The sequence below is a fragment of the Schistocerca gregaria genome, chromosome 3, assembly GCF_023897955.1.
Source record: "Schistocerca gregaria isolate iqSchGreg1 chromosome 3, iqSchGreg1.2, whole genome shotgun sequence".
NCBI lineage: Eukaryota > Metazoa > Arthropoda > Insecta > Orthoptera > Acrididae > Schistocerca > Schistocerca gregaria.
In genome coordinates, this window is record NC_064922.1 from 59,807,415 (window position 1) to 59,818,737 (window position 11,323).

An 11,323-nucleotide genomic window follows, 5' to 3' on the forward strand; every position below is an offset into this window, starting at 1 on the left:
TAACAAGAAATAAAAATATAATAATAAATGAATCATCAATTAAATATTTTATTGTCCAAGCAATAGCATCGACAATAATATTATTTTCAATTTTGCTGATTCAAATAAAATATCCCATGGGATGGGAAACAGAATTTATCCCATCAATAATAATTAGATCTAGACTATTATTAAAGATTGGAGCTGCACCTTTCCATTTCTGATTTCCAGAAGTTATAGGACCATCAAGATGAAATAATTGTTTAACATTAATAACATGACAAAAAATTGCCCCAATAATGGTCTTATCTTATTGTATTCAATTAAGAACTTTTATTTGAACAATTATTATCTTAAGAATTATTATTGGGGCAATAGGAGGTTTAAATCAAACATCCTTACGACAACTTTTAGCATATTCATCAATCAGACATCTAGGTTGAATAATTAGATCATTAACAGTCAGAGAAAACATCTGAGAACTATACTTCATTATTTACTCACTATTAAGATTAATTATAGTTTTATTATTTAAGCAAATAAATTTATTTTTCATAAATCAAATTTATTCAGCCAGAAATATAAAAACCGAAATTAAATTCATAATATTCTTATCTTTATTATCTTTAGGTGGACTACCTCCATTCCTTGGATTCTTACCAAAATGAATTGTAATACAATCATTAATAGAAAACAATATAACAACTATTATAACTATTATAGTTGTATTAACTACAATTACACTCTACTACTATATACGTATTAGATTCTCAGCTCTAATTATATCATACACAGAAAATTCGTGATCTATAAAGATAAAGTCCCAAAAATCAAGAATCATTCTTCCTATAACAGTAATAATTTCAACAATAGGATTGATTTCAACATCAACCTTAATTTCATTATACTATGGACTTAAGTTAATCAAACTAATAACCTTCAAAGTTATAATTAAAAGAATAATCTTTCAGGCCTTAGTAAAATTTTACACCTCTAGAATTGCAGTCTAGAATCATAATTGAATATAAGACCTAAATATGATAAGAGAGAAAACATCTCATAAGTAGATTTACAGTCTACCACCTAAAATTCAGCCATCTTACCGCAAAAATGATTATTCTCAACAAACCATAAGGACATTGGTACATTATACTTCATATTTGGAGCATGAGCAGGAATAGTAGGAACATCAATAAGAATACTTATTCGTGCTGAACTTGGCCAACCCGGATCTCTAATTGGGGATGACCAGATTTATAATGTTACTATTACAGCTCACGCATTCGTAATAATTTTCTTTATAGTAATACCTATTATAATTGGTGGATTTGGTAATTGACTTGTTCCACTAATAATTGGTGCACCAGATATAGCATTTCCACGAATAAATAATATAAGTTTTTGATTACTACCACCTTCACTAACCCTTCTTCTTACATCTTCTATAGTAGATAATGGTGCTGGTACAGGATGAACAGTTTACCCTCCTCTAGCAGGAGCTATTGCACACGGGGGTGCATCTGTAGATCTAGCTATTTTTTCACTGCACTTAGCAGGTGTATCATCTATTCTTGGTGCAGTGAATTTCATTACAACAGCAATTAATATACGATCAGAAAGTATAACTTTAGATCAAACACCTTTATTTGTATGATCTGTAGCTATTACAGCATTACTTCTCCTTCTTTCACTTCCAGTTTTAGCAGGAGCTATTACTATATTATTAACAGATCGAAATTTAAATACATCATTCTTTGACCCTGCAGGAGGGGGTGACCCAATTCTATATCAACATCTATTTTGATTCTTTGGACACCCAGAAGTTTATATTTTAATTCTACCGGGGTTCGGAATTATTTCACATATTGTATGTCAAGAAAGAGGAAAAATTGAATCATTTGGAACATTAGGTATAATTTATGCTATACTATCAATTGGACTAATAGGATTTATTGTATGAGCACATCATATATTTACAGTAGGAATGGATGTTGACACACGAGCATATTTTACATCAGCAACAATAATTATTGCTGTACCTACAGGAATTAAGGTATTTAGATGATTAGCTACATTATATGGAACTAAATTCAAGTTCAATCCACCATTATTATGAGCTCTAGGATTTATTTTCCTATTTACAATTGGTGGATTAACAGGATTAGTATTAGCAAATTCATCACTTGATATTGTATTACATGATACATATTATGTAGTAGCCCACTTTCATTATGTATTATCTATAGGAGCAGTATTTGCAATTATAGGAGGTGTCATTCAATGATATCCACTATTTACAGGATTAACTATAAATAATACATGATTAAAAATCCAATTTACAATTATATTCATTGGAGTAAATTTAACATTCTTTCCTCAACACTTCCTAGGATTAGCAGGAATACCTCGACGATACTCTGACTACCCAGACGCATATACATCATGAAACGTAGTATCAAGAATTGGGTCTACAATTTCTATTGTAGGAATCATTATATTCATTGTAATTATATGAGAAAGAATGATTACAAACCGAGCAATTATATTTAGAGCTAACATAAGAAGATCAACAGAATGACTACAAAATAACCCTCCTGCAGAACATAGTTACTCAGAATTACCATTAATCTCTAGATTCTAATATGGCAGATTAGTGCAGTAGATTTAAGCTCTACAAATAAAGGTTTGATCTTTTATTAGAAAATATTTATTAATGGCAACATGATCAAATTTATCTCTTCAAGATGGAGCTTCACCATTAATGGAGCAATTATCATTCTTTCATGATCATACTATGGTCGTATTATTATTAATTACAGTAATTGTAGGTTATGCCCTAAGTTATATATTATTTATTGCCTATACTAACCGTAATATACTTCATGGACATTTAATTGAAACAATCTGAACAGCTTTACCAGCAATTACATTAATTTTTATTGCCCTTCCATCATTACGACTATTATAATTACTTGATGATTCAGTAGATGCAATAATTACAATTAAAACCATTGGACGACAATGATATTGAAGATATGAATATTCAGACTTCATAGACGTAGAATTTGACACTTATATAACACCAGAACAAGACCTAGAAAATGATGGATTCCGACTACTAGATGTAGATAACCGAACAATCCTACCAATAAATACAGAAGTACGAGTATTAACAAGAGCATCAGATGTTCTACACTCATGAGCAGTTCCTGCATTAGGGGTTAAAATTGATGCAACGCCAGGTCGGTTAAATCAAGGAACATTCACAATAAATCGACCTGGATTATTCTTTGGACAATGCTCAGAAATCTGTGGAGCAAACCACAGATTTATACCAATTGTAATTGAAAGAACTTCAGTAAATTTATTTATTAAGTGATTATCTAAGATAATTTAAGGAGTTAGTTAAAATAAATAACATTAGAGTGTCAATCTAAAGTAACTAAAAAAAATTAGTACACCTTGAAATTCATCAGATGACTGAAAGTAAGTAATGGTCTCTTAAACCAAATAATAGTAAATTAACGACTACTTCTGATGGGGAAATTAAATCCAAATCCCTCAAATATCCCCTCTTATATGATTCTCACTATTCATTATATTTTCAGCTACATTAATCTTGTTTAATCAAATAAACTTCTTCTCATTTAAACCTAACCTTATTAAAAGAGCAGAAAAAGGAACAACTGAAATAAAAAACTTAAATTGAAAATGATAACAAATCTTTTCTCAACATTTGACCCATCAACTAACATCTTTAATTTATCATTAAATTGAACTAGAACATTTCTAGGACTATTATTAATCCCATCACTATTTTGACTTACACCATCACGAATTAACATTATCTGAAATAAACTAAATTTAACCTTACATAATGAATTTAAAACACTTCTTGGACCAAAATCATTTAATGGAACAACATTCATTTTCATCTCAATTTTTATTATAATATTATTTAACAATTTCATAGGCTTATTCCCTTATATTTTTACTAGAACAAGACATTTAGCATTAACATTTGCAATTGCCCTACCTATATGGCTAAGATTTATATTATTTGGATGAATTAACCATACTAATCATATATTTACACACCTTGTACCACAAGGTACACCGCCTGCATTAATATCATTTATAGTACTAATTGAAACAATTAGTAATGTTATTCGACCAGGTACATTAGCAGTACGGTTGGCAGCAAATATAATTGCAGGACACTTATTATTAACCTTATTAGGAAACACAGGACCATCTATAGCAATAAACTTAATCTCATTACTAATTATTGGACAAATACTTCTATTAATTCTAGAATCAGCAGTAGCAATAATTCAAGCCTATGTTTTCTCAATTCTAAGAACTCTATATTCTAGAGAAGTATATTAAACCTATGTTAACAACTCACTCAAACCACCCATTCCACTTAGTAGACTATAGACCTTGACCATTAACAGGAGCAATTGGAGCAATAGTCCTAGTATCAGGACTAGCAAAATGATTCCACCTATTTAATATTAACTTATTCATAATTGGATTTGGAATTACCCTACTAACTATAATTCAATGATGACGAGATGTAGTACGAGAAGGAACATATCAAGGATTACATACAGGATTTGTATCAATTGGATTACGATGAGGAATAATTTTATTTATTGCATCAGAGGTATAATTTTCGTTTCTTTTTTTTGAGCATTCTTTAGAAGAAGATTAGCACCAACAATTGAACTAGGAATACTATGACCTCCAATAGGAATTCAACCCTTTAACCCTATACAAATTCCATTACTTAATACAGCTATTCTTTTAGCATCAGGAGTAACAGTAACATGAGCACATCATAGTTTAATGGAATCTAATCATACTCAAGCACTACAAGGATTATTCTTCACAGTGTTATTAGGACTATACTTTACAATACTTCAAGCATATGAATATTGAGAAGCACCTTTTACCATTGCAGATGCAGTTTATGGATCAACATTCTTTGTTGCAACAGGATTCCATGGTTTACACGTAATTATTGGAACAATCTTTTTATCAACATGTCTACTTCGACACTCAATAAATCAATTTTCACCAAGACATCACTTTGGATTTGAAGCAGCAGCATGATACTGACACTTCGTAGACGTAGTATGATTATTCTTATATATCTCTATTTATTGATGAGGTAGATAATTGTTTTTCTAGTATAAATAGTACATTTGACTTCCAATCAGAAAGCTTGATATAAATCAAGAAAAACAATTCTAATTCTATCAACAAGAGTTTTCATTAGATTTATTATTCCAATAATTGTTATAATCCTGGCAACAACACTATCAAAAAAATTAATTAATGATCGAGAAAAAAGATCACCATTTGAATGTGGGTTTGATCCAAAAAGATCAGCACGAATACCATTCTCAATACGATTCTTCCTAATCGCAGTAATCTTTTTAATTTTTGATGTAGAAATTGCACTAATTCTACCAATTGTAATTATTTTTAAAACTTCAGACATTATAATCTGAACAGTATCAACAATATTTTTTATTCTAGTTCTATTAGGAGGACTATACCATGAATGAAACCAAGGAGCATTACAATGAGCAGAATAAAGGGTTGTAGTTAAATATAACATTTGGGTTGCATTCAAAAAGTATTGATATTATCAATCAACCTTAAATAGAATAAGAAGCGAAATATTGCAGTCAGTTTCGACCTGGAAGATTGGTATGTACTACCCTTATTCTTATTAATTTAAGCCAAAAAGAGGCGTATTACTGTTAATAATATAATTGAACTATAATAGTTCCAATTAAGGAAATGTAAAGCCAATATGAAAGCTGCTAACTTTTTATATTAGCGGTTAAACTCTGTTAACATTTCTAAAATTTATATAGTTTAAATAAAACATTACATTTTCACTGTAAAAATAATATATCTATATTTATAAATACTTAAAAGTAAAAATACTTCCTTAACATCTTCAGTGTCACGCTCTAATTATAAGCTATTTAAGTAAACGAAAAACAATATATACCAAAATAAATATTCAAAAAATAAAAGTTAAAAGATAAATCTTGAAATTAGAATCATATCAACCTTGAATATAACCAATTAAATAAATAAATAATCTATATAAACCTTGACCACCAAGTAATTCACCTCAACCATAATCAAATGACTTAGATGAATAATAACCTATTTTTAAAGGAATATATCTAATAAACTTAGTTGAAAGAAAAGGTATAAATCATATAGAACCAGCAAATCTAACAAAAGAAAGTATACTTAAAGATAATAAATTATGAGAAAAATCAAAATTAGAAATAAGATAACCTAAATAAGCACCTAAAATAACAACTGTAATAGTTAAAAACTTTAAATAATAAGGTAAAGCAATCACATGAGGAATAGGAAAAATTAATCAAGATAAAAGACTACCACCAAAAACAGCAACAAACAATAGACCAATTATTCCAAATGAAATATAATAACCCTTATCATCAAAAGAAAATCTAGAATAAAAATTATTATCACCAGATATTGAATAATAAAACAAACGAAAAGAATAAGAAGCAGTTAAACCAGTAGAAAAAAAATAAAGAAAAAAAATTAAACAATTAATTCATCTTAAACAAACCATCTCAAGAATTAAATCCTTTGAATAAAATCCCGCTAAAAAAGGTATTCCACACAAAGATAAACTAGAAACATTAAAACAAACTGAAGTTAAAGGTATGAAATTAACAATTGATCCTATAAAACGAATATCCTGAGAATCCTTCAAATTATGAATTATTGAACCTGCACATATAAATAATAATGCCTTAAATAAAGCATGAGCCAATAAATGAAAAAATGCAAGCTTTGGATAACCTATAGCCAAAATTCTTATTATTAAACCAAGTTGTCTTAAAGTAGAAAGAGCAATAATCCTCTTTAAATCAAACTCAAAATTAGCGCCCAATCCAGCCATAAATATAGTTATACAACCAATTAAAAGTAAAAATCAACCACAATTATAAGTATCCAATATTGGTCTAAAACGAATTAATAAATAAACACCAGCAGTAACAAGAGTAGAAGAATGAACTATAGCAGAAACAGGAGTAGGAGCTGCTATAGCAGCAGGAAGTCATGAAGAGAAAGGAATCTGAGCTCTCTTAGTTATAGCTGCTAAAACAATTAATATAGTAATGAGCTTTATTTCAAAAGAATTAGAAATAAAATCATAATAATAAATATAATTTCAACCACCAAAATTTAACATTCATGCAATAGAAATTAAAATAGCAACATCACCAATACGATTAGAAAGTGCAGTTAATATACCAGCACTATAAGATTTTACATTTTGATAATAAATAACTAAACAATAAGAAACTAAACCTAAACCATCTCAACCTAATAAAATTCCAATTAAATTAGGACTAATAATTAAAAAACCTATAGAAAGAATAAATATTAAAACAATAATAATAAAACGATTTATATTCTTTTCACCAGATATATAATCCTCTCTATAATAAATAACCAAAGAAGAAATATATATAACAAAAGATATAAAAATAAGAGATATTCAATCCAAAATTAAAGTTATAACAACTATAGAACCATTTAAATTGAAAAGCTCTCACTCAACAAAAACTCTATAATCAATTATTAAATAATAAATACCTAAAATAAAAATTATAGTTCTCGAAATAAACAAAGAAAAAAAACTCAAAGAACAAATAGAAAATAAATTCACGGCCTAAGATGAAAAACTTCATATCATTGATTCCACAAAACAATATTTTTAATTAAAATACTTAAGCAAACTAAACAAAGAAATATTCACCCTTTAAACAGAGAATATTTAAAGGCAATCAATGTAAAAGTGAAAGATGATATTCACGAAAATAACCAAGAGAACAAGTATAAACACCAGAATAATAATTCCCATGCTGAGAATAAGAATATATATACAAAGTATAAACAGCTCTAAAAAAAGATAAAAAAATCAAAGCAAAGAATCTAAAAGAAGATCAAGATATAATTCTATTTAATAATCTAATTTCACCTACCAAATTTAAAGAAGGAGGAGCAGCCATATTTGATGATCTTAAAAGAAATCATCATAAAGCCATTCTTGGCATCAAATTAATTATACCCTTGTTAATTAATAATCTTCGTCTACCTAAACGTTCATAAATAATATTAGATAAACAAAATAAACCAGAAGAACATAAACCATGACCAACCATTAGAGAAAGAGAACCTACACAACCTCATCAATTCATAGTCATCAATCCACCAATAACCATTCTTATATGAGCAACAGAAGAATATGCAATTAAAGACTTTAAATCAACCTGACGAAAACAAATAAATCCTACAATAACACCCCCAGATAAACCTAAAGACAATCAAAAATAATTAAACTTTAAACCCAAATAAGAAATAACCTTTATAACACGAAAAATACCATAACCACCTAACTTTAATAAAACACCAGCAAGAATTATTCTACCTGAAATAGGGGCCTCTACATGAGCCTTAGGAAGTCATAAATGAACCAAAAACATAGGTATCTTAACTAAAAAAGCCAAAATTATAAATACATAAAACATAATATAATAAGAACCAAAATCAACCAATAAAGGAAAATATAAAGTATTAGAAAAATCATAAACCTTAAATAAAACTAATAATAAAGGTAATCTAGCAACCAAAGTATAAAAAATTAAATAAACACCAGCCTGCAAACGCTCAGGTTGATAACCCCAACCCAAAATTAAAAGTAAAGTAGGAACTAATCTAGCCTCAAAAAAAAAATATAAAAAGAAAGAAGACTTAATCTAGCAAATGAACAATAAAGCATAATTATTATAATCAAAACCATAAAAACAAAAAAATTAGAATGATATGAACTTAAATAAACTGAACCTCTAGCAGTGATTATTAAAGAACAAATCCAAAAACTAAGTAAAATTAAACTAAAAGAAAAATAATCAATACCAAAATAATATCTAATTATATTCAAATCAGCATATGAATAAACACAAATTATATAAACAAAACCCGACAGAAACATTAAAGAATGAACCAACCATCAACAATTATTTAATAAACAAAGAGGGATCAAAAAAATAGTTATAAATAAATACTTTAACATAAAGATAAACCAAAAGAATTAAAAAAATCATTACCATGAGAACGAATTATTGAAACTAAAATAGAAAGACCTAAAGCACCCTCACAAACAGAAAAAACTAAAAAAATAACAGGAAAAAAATAATCATAATCAAACTCAATAAGAAAAACAATAACTAACATAAATAAAGAAAGAACAATATATTCTAATCTCAAAAGAACCATTAATAAATGTTTAGGTTTAGAAGAAAAAACATAAACACCAGCAAAATAAATCAATAAAGAAGTAAAAATAGAGAATATAAACATTAGTTTTAATAGTTTAAAAAAAACGCCGGTCTTGTAAACCGGAAATAAGTCCAGCCCCCACTTTTAAAACTTCAGAGGTGGAAAAGCTTCCATCATCGGTCCCCAAAACCGGTATTTTAAATAAACTAACCCCTGAAATGATCAAAATAATAATTATATCATTATCAAATGTAATAAATATTAATTTTACTAAATTAAGACACCCAATATCAATAATGCTTTTTATTATCCTTCAAACCTTCCTAGTTGGATTAATAACAGGAACAATAATAGAAAGATATTGATTATCATATATTTTATTTTTAACATTTCTTGGTGGTATACTAGTATTATTTATTTACATTACAAGAATTGCATCAAACAAAATATTTCAGCCTAAATCAATCACTATAATTATTACATTAATAATGTGAGTATTTATCATATTAATATTAATTATTCTAGATATATCTATATTTATAGACTTTTTCAAAAACACCGAAACTATAAATATTGATAATTCAATCAATTATCAAGAAATAACAATATCTTTAGAAAAATTATATAATAGACCAACATTCATTATTACAATAATAATAATAATTTATTTATTTTTAGCACTACTAGCAGTTGTTAAAATCACCAAAATTAATCAGGGACCTATTCGTAAAATAAGATAATTACTAATGAATAAACCCTTACGATTAAGACATCCTTTAATTAAAATTATTAATAACTCTTTAATTGACTTACCTGCCCCAACAAATATTTCATTTTGATGAAATTTTGGATCCCTATTAGGGTTATGTTTGGTAATTCAAATCGTAACTGGACTATTTTTAGCTATACATTATACATCAAATATTGAAATAGCATTCAGTAGTGTAGTACACATCTGCCGAGACGTAAATAATGGTTGAATTATCCGAACCTTACACGCAAATGGAGCATCTATATTTTTTATTTGTATTTACTTACATGTAGGACGGGGAATTTACTATGGATCTTATATATATATACATACCTGAATAATTGGTACAGTGATTTTATTTTTAGTTATAGCAACTGCATTTATAGGATATGTCTTACTCTGAGGCCAAATATCTTTTTGAGGTGCAACAGTAATTACTAATTTATTATCAGCAATCCCATACTTAGGAACAGATTTAGTCCAATGAGTATGAGGAGGATTCGCTGTTGATAATGCAACATTAAATCGATTCTTCACATTCCATTTTGTATTACCATTTATTATTGCTGCTATAGCAGCAATTCATTTATTTTTTCTTCACCAAACAGGATCTAATAATCCTCTTGGACTAAATGGAGATATTGAAAAAATTCCATTCCATCCATACTTTACCTTTAAGGATTCTATTACATTTGTAATAATAACATCATTATTAATTATACTATGATTAATTAATCCTTACCTATTAGGAGATCCAGATAACTTTGTACCTGCCAACCCATTAGTAACACCAGTTCACATTCAACCAGAATGATATTTCCTATTTGCATATGCAATTCTACGATCTATCCCTAATAAGTTAGGAGGTGTTATTGCATTATTTTTATCAATTAGAATCTTAATAATTTTACCATTTTATAATAAAACACCATTCCGAGGCATTCAATTTTACCCTATTAATCAAATTTTATTCTGAATTATAGTAGTTGTTGTATGCTTACTAACGTGAATTGGTAAACGACCTGTTGAAGAACCTTATATTATAACAGGTCAAATCTTAACAATTATTTACTTCACATATTTCTTAATTAATGTCCATGCCGCAAACGCATAAGATAAATTAATTAAGGAATAAAGTTAATTAGCTTAGGAAAAGCATATGTTTTGAAAACATAAAATAAGAAGTTTAACTCTTCTATTAACTTTTCTCAAAAAATTTCACTAAACAAATGAGAT

General features: G+C 27.7%; 1 long non-coding RNA gene and 1 pseudogene across 1 annotated transcript in view; one reads left to right on the forward strand and one right to left on the reverse strand.

Moving 5' to 3' along the window:
• LOC126355112 (uncharacterized) overlaps positions 1–11,323 on the forward strand; it is a 165,988-nt gene that overhangs the window by 128,412 nt on the left and 26,253 nt on the right. The gene's annotated exons all lie outside the window — the stretch shown is intronic.
• Positions 6,043–7,422, reverse strand: LOC126355097 (NADH-ubiquinone oxidoreductase chain 5-like; annotated as a pseudogene).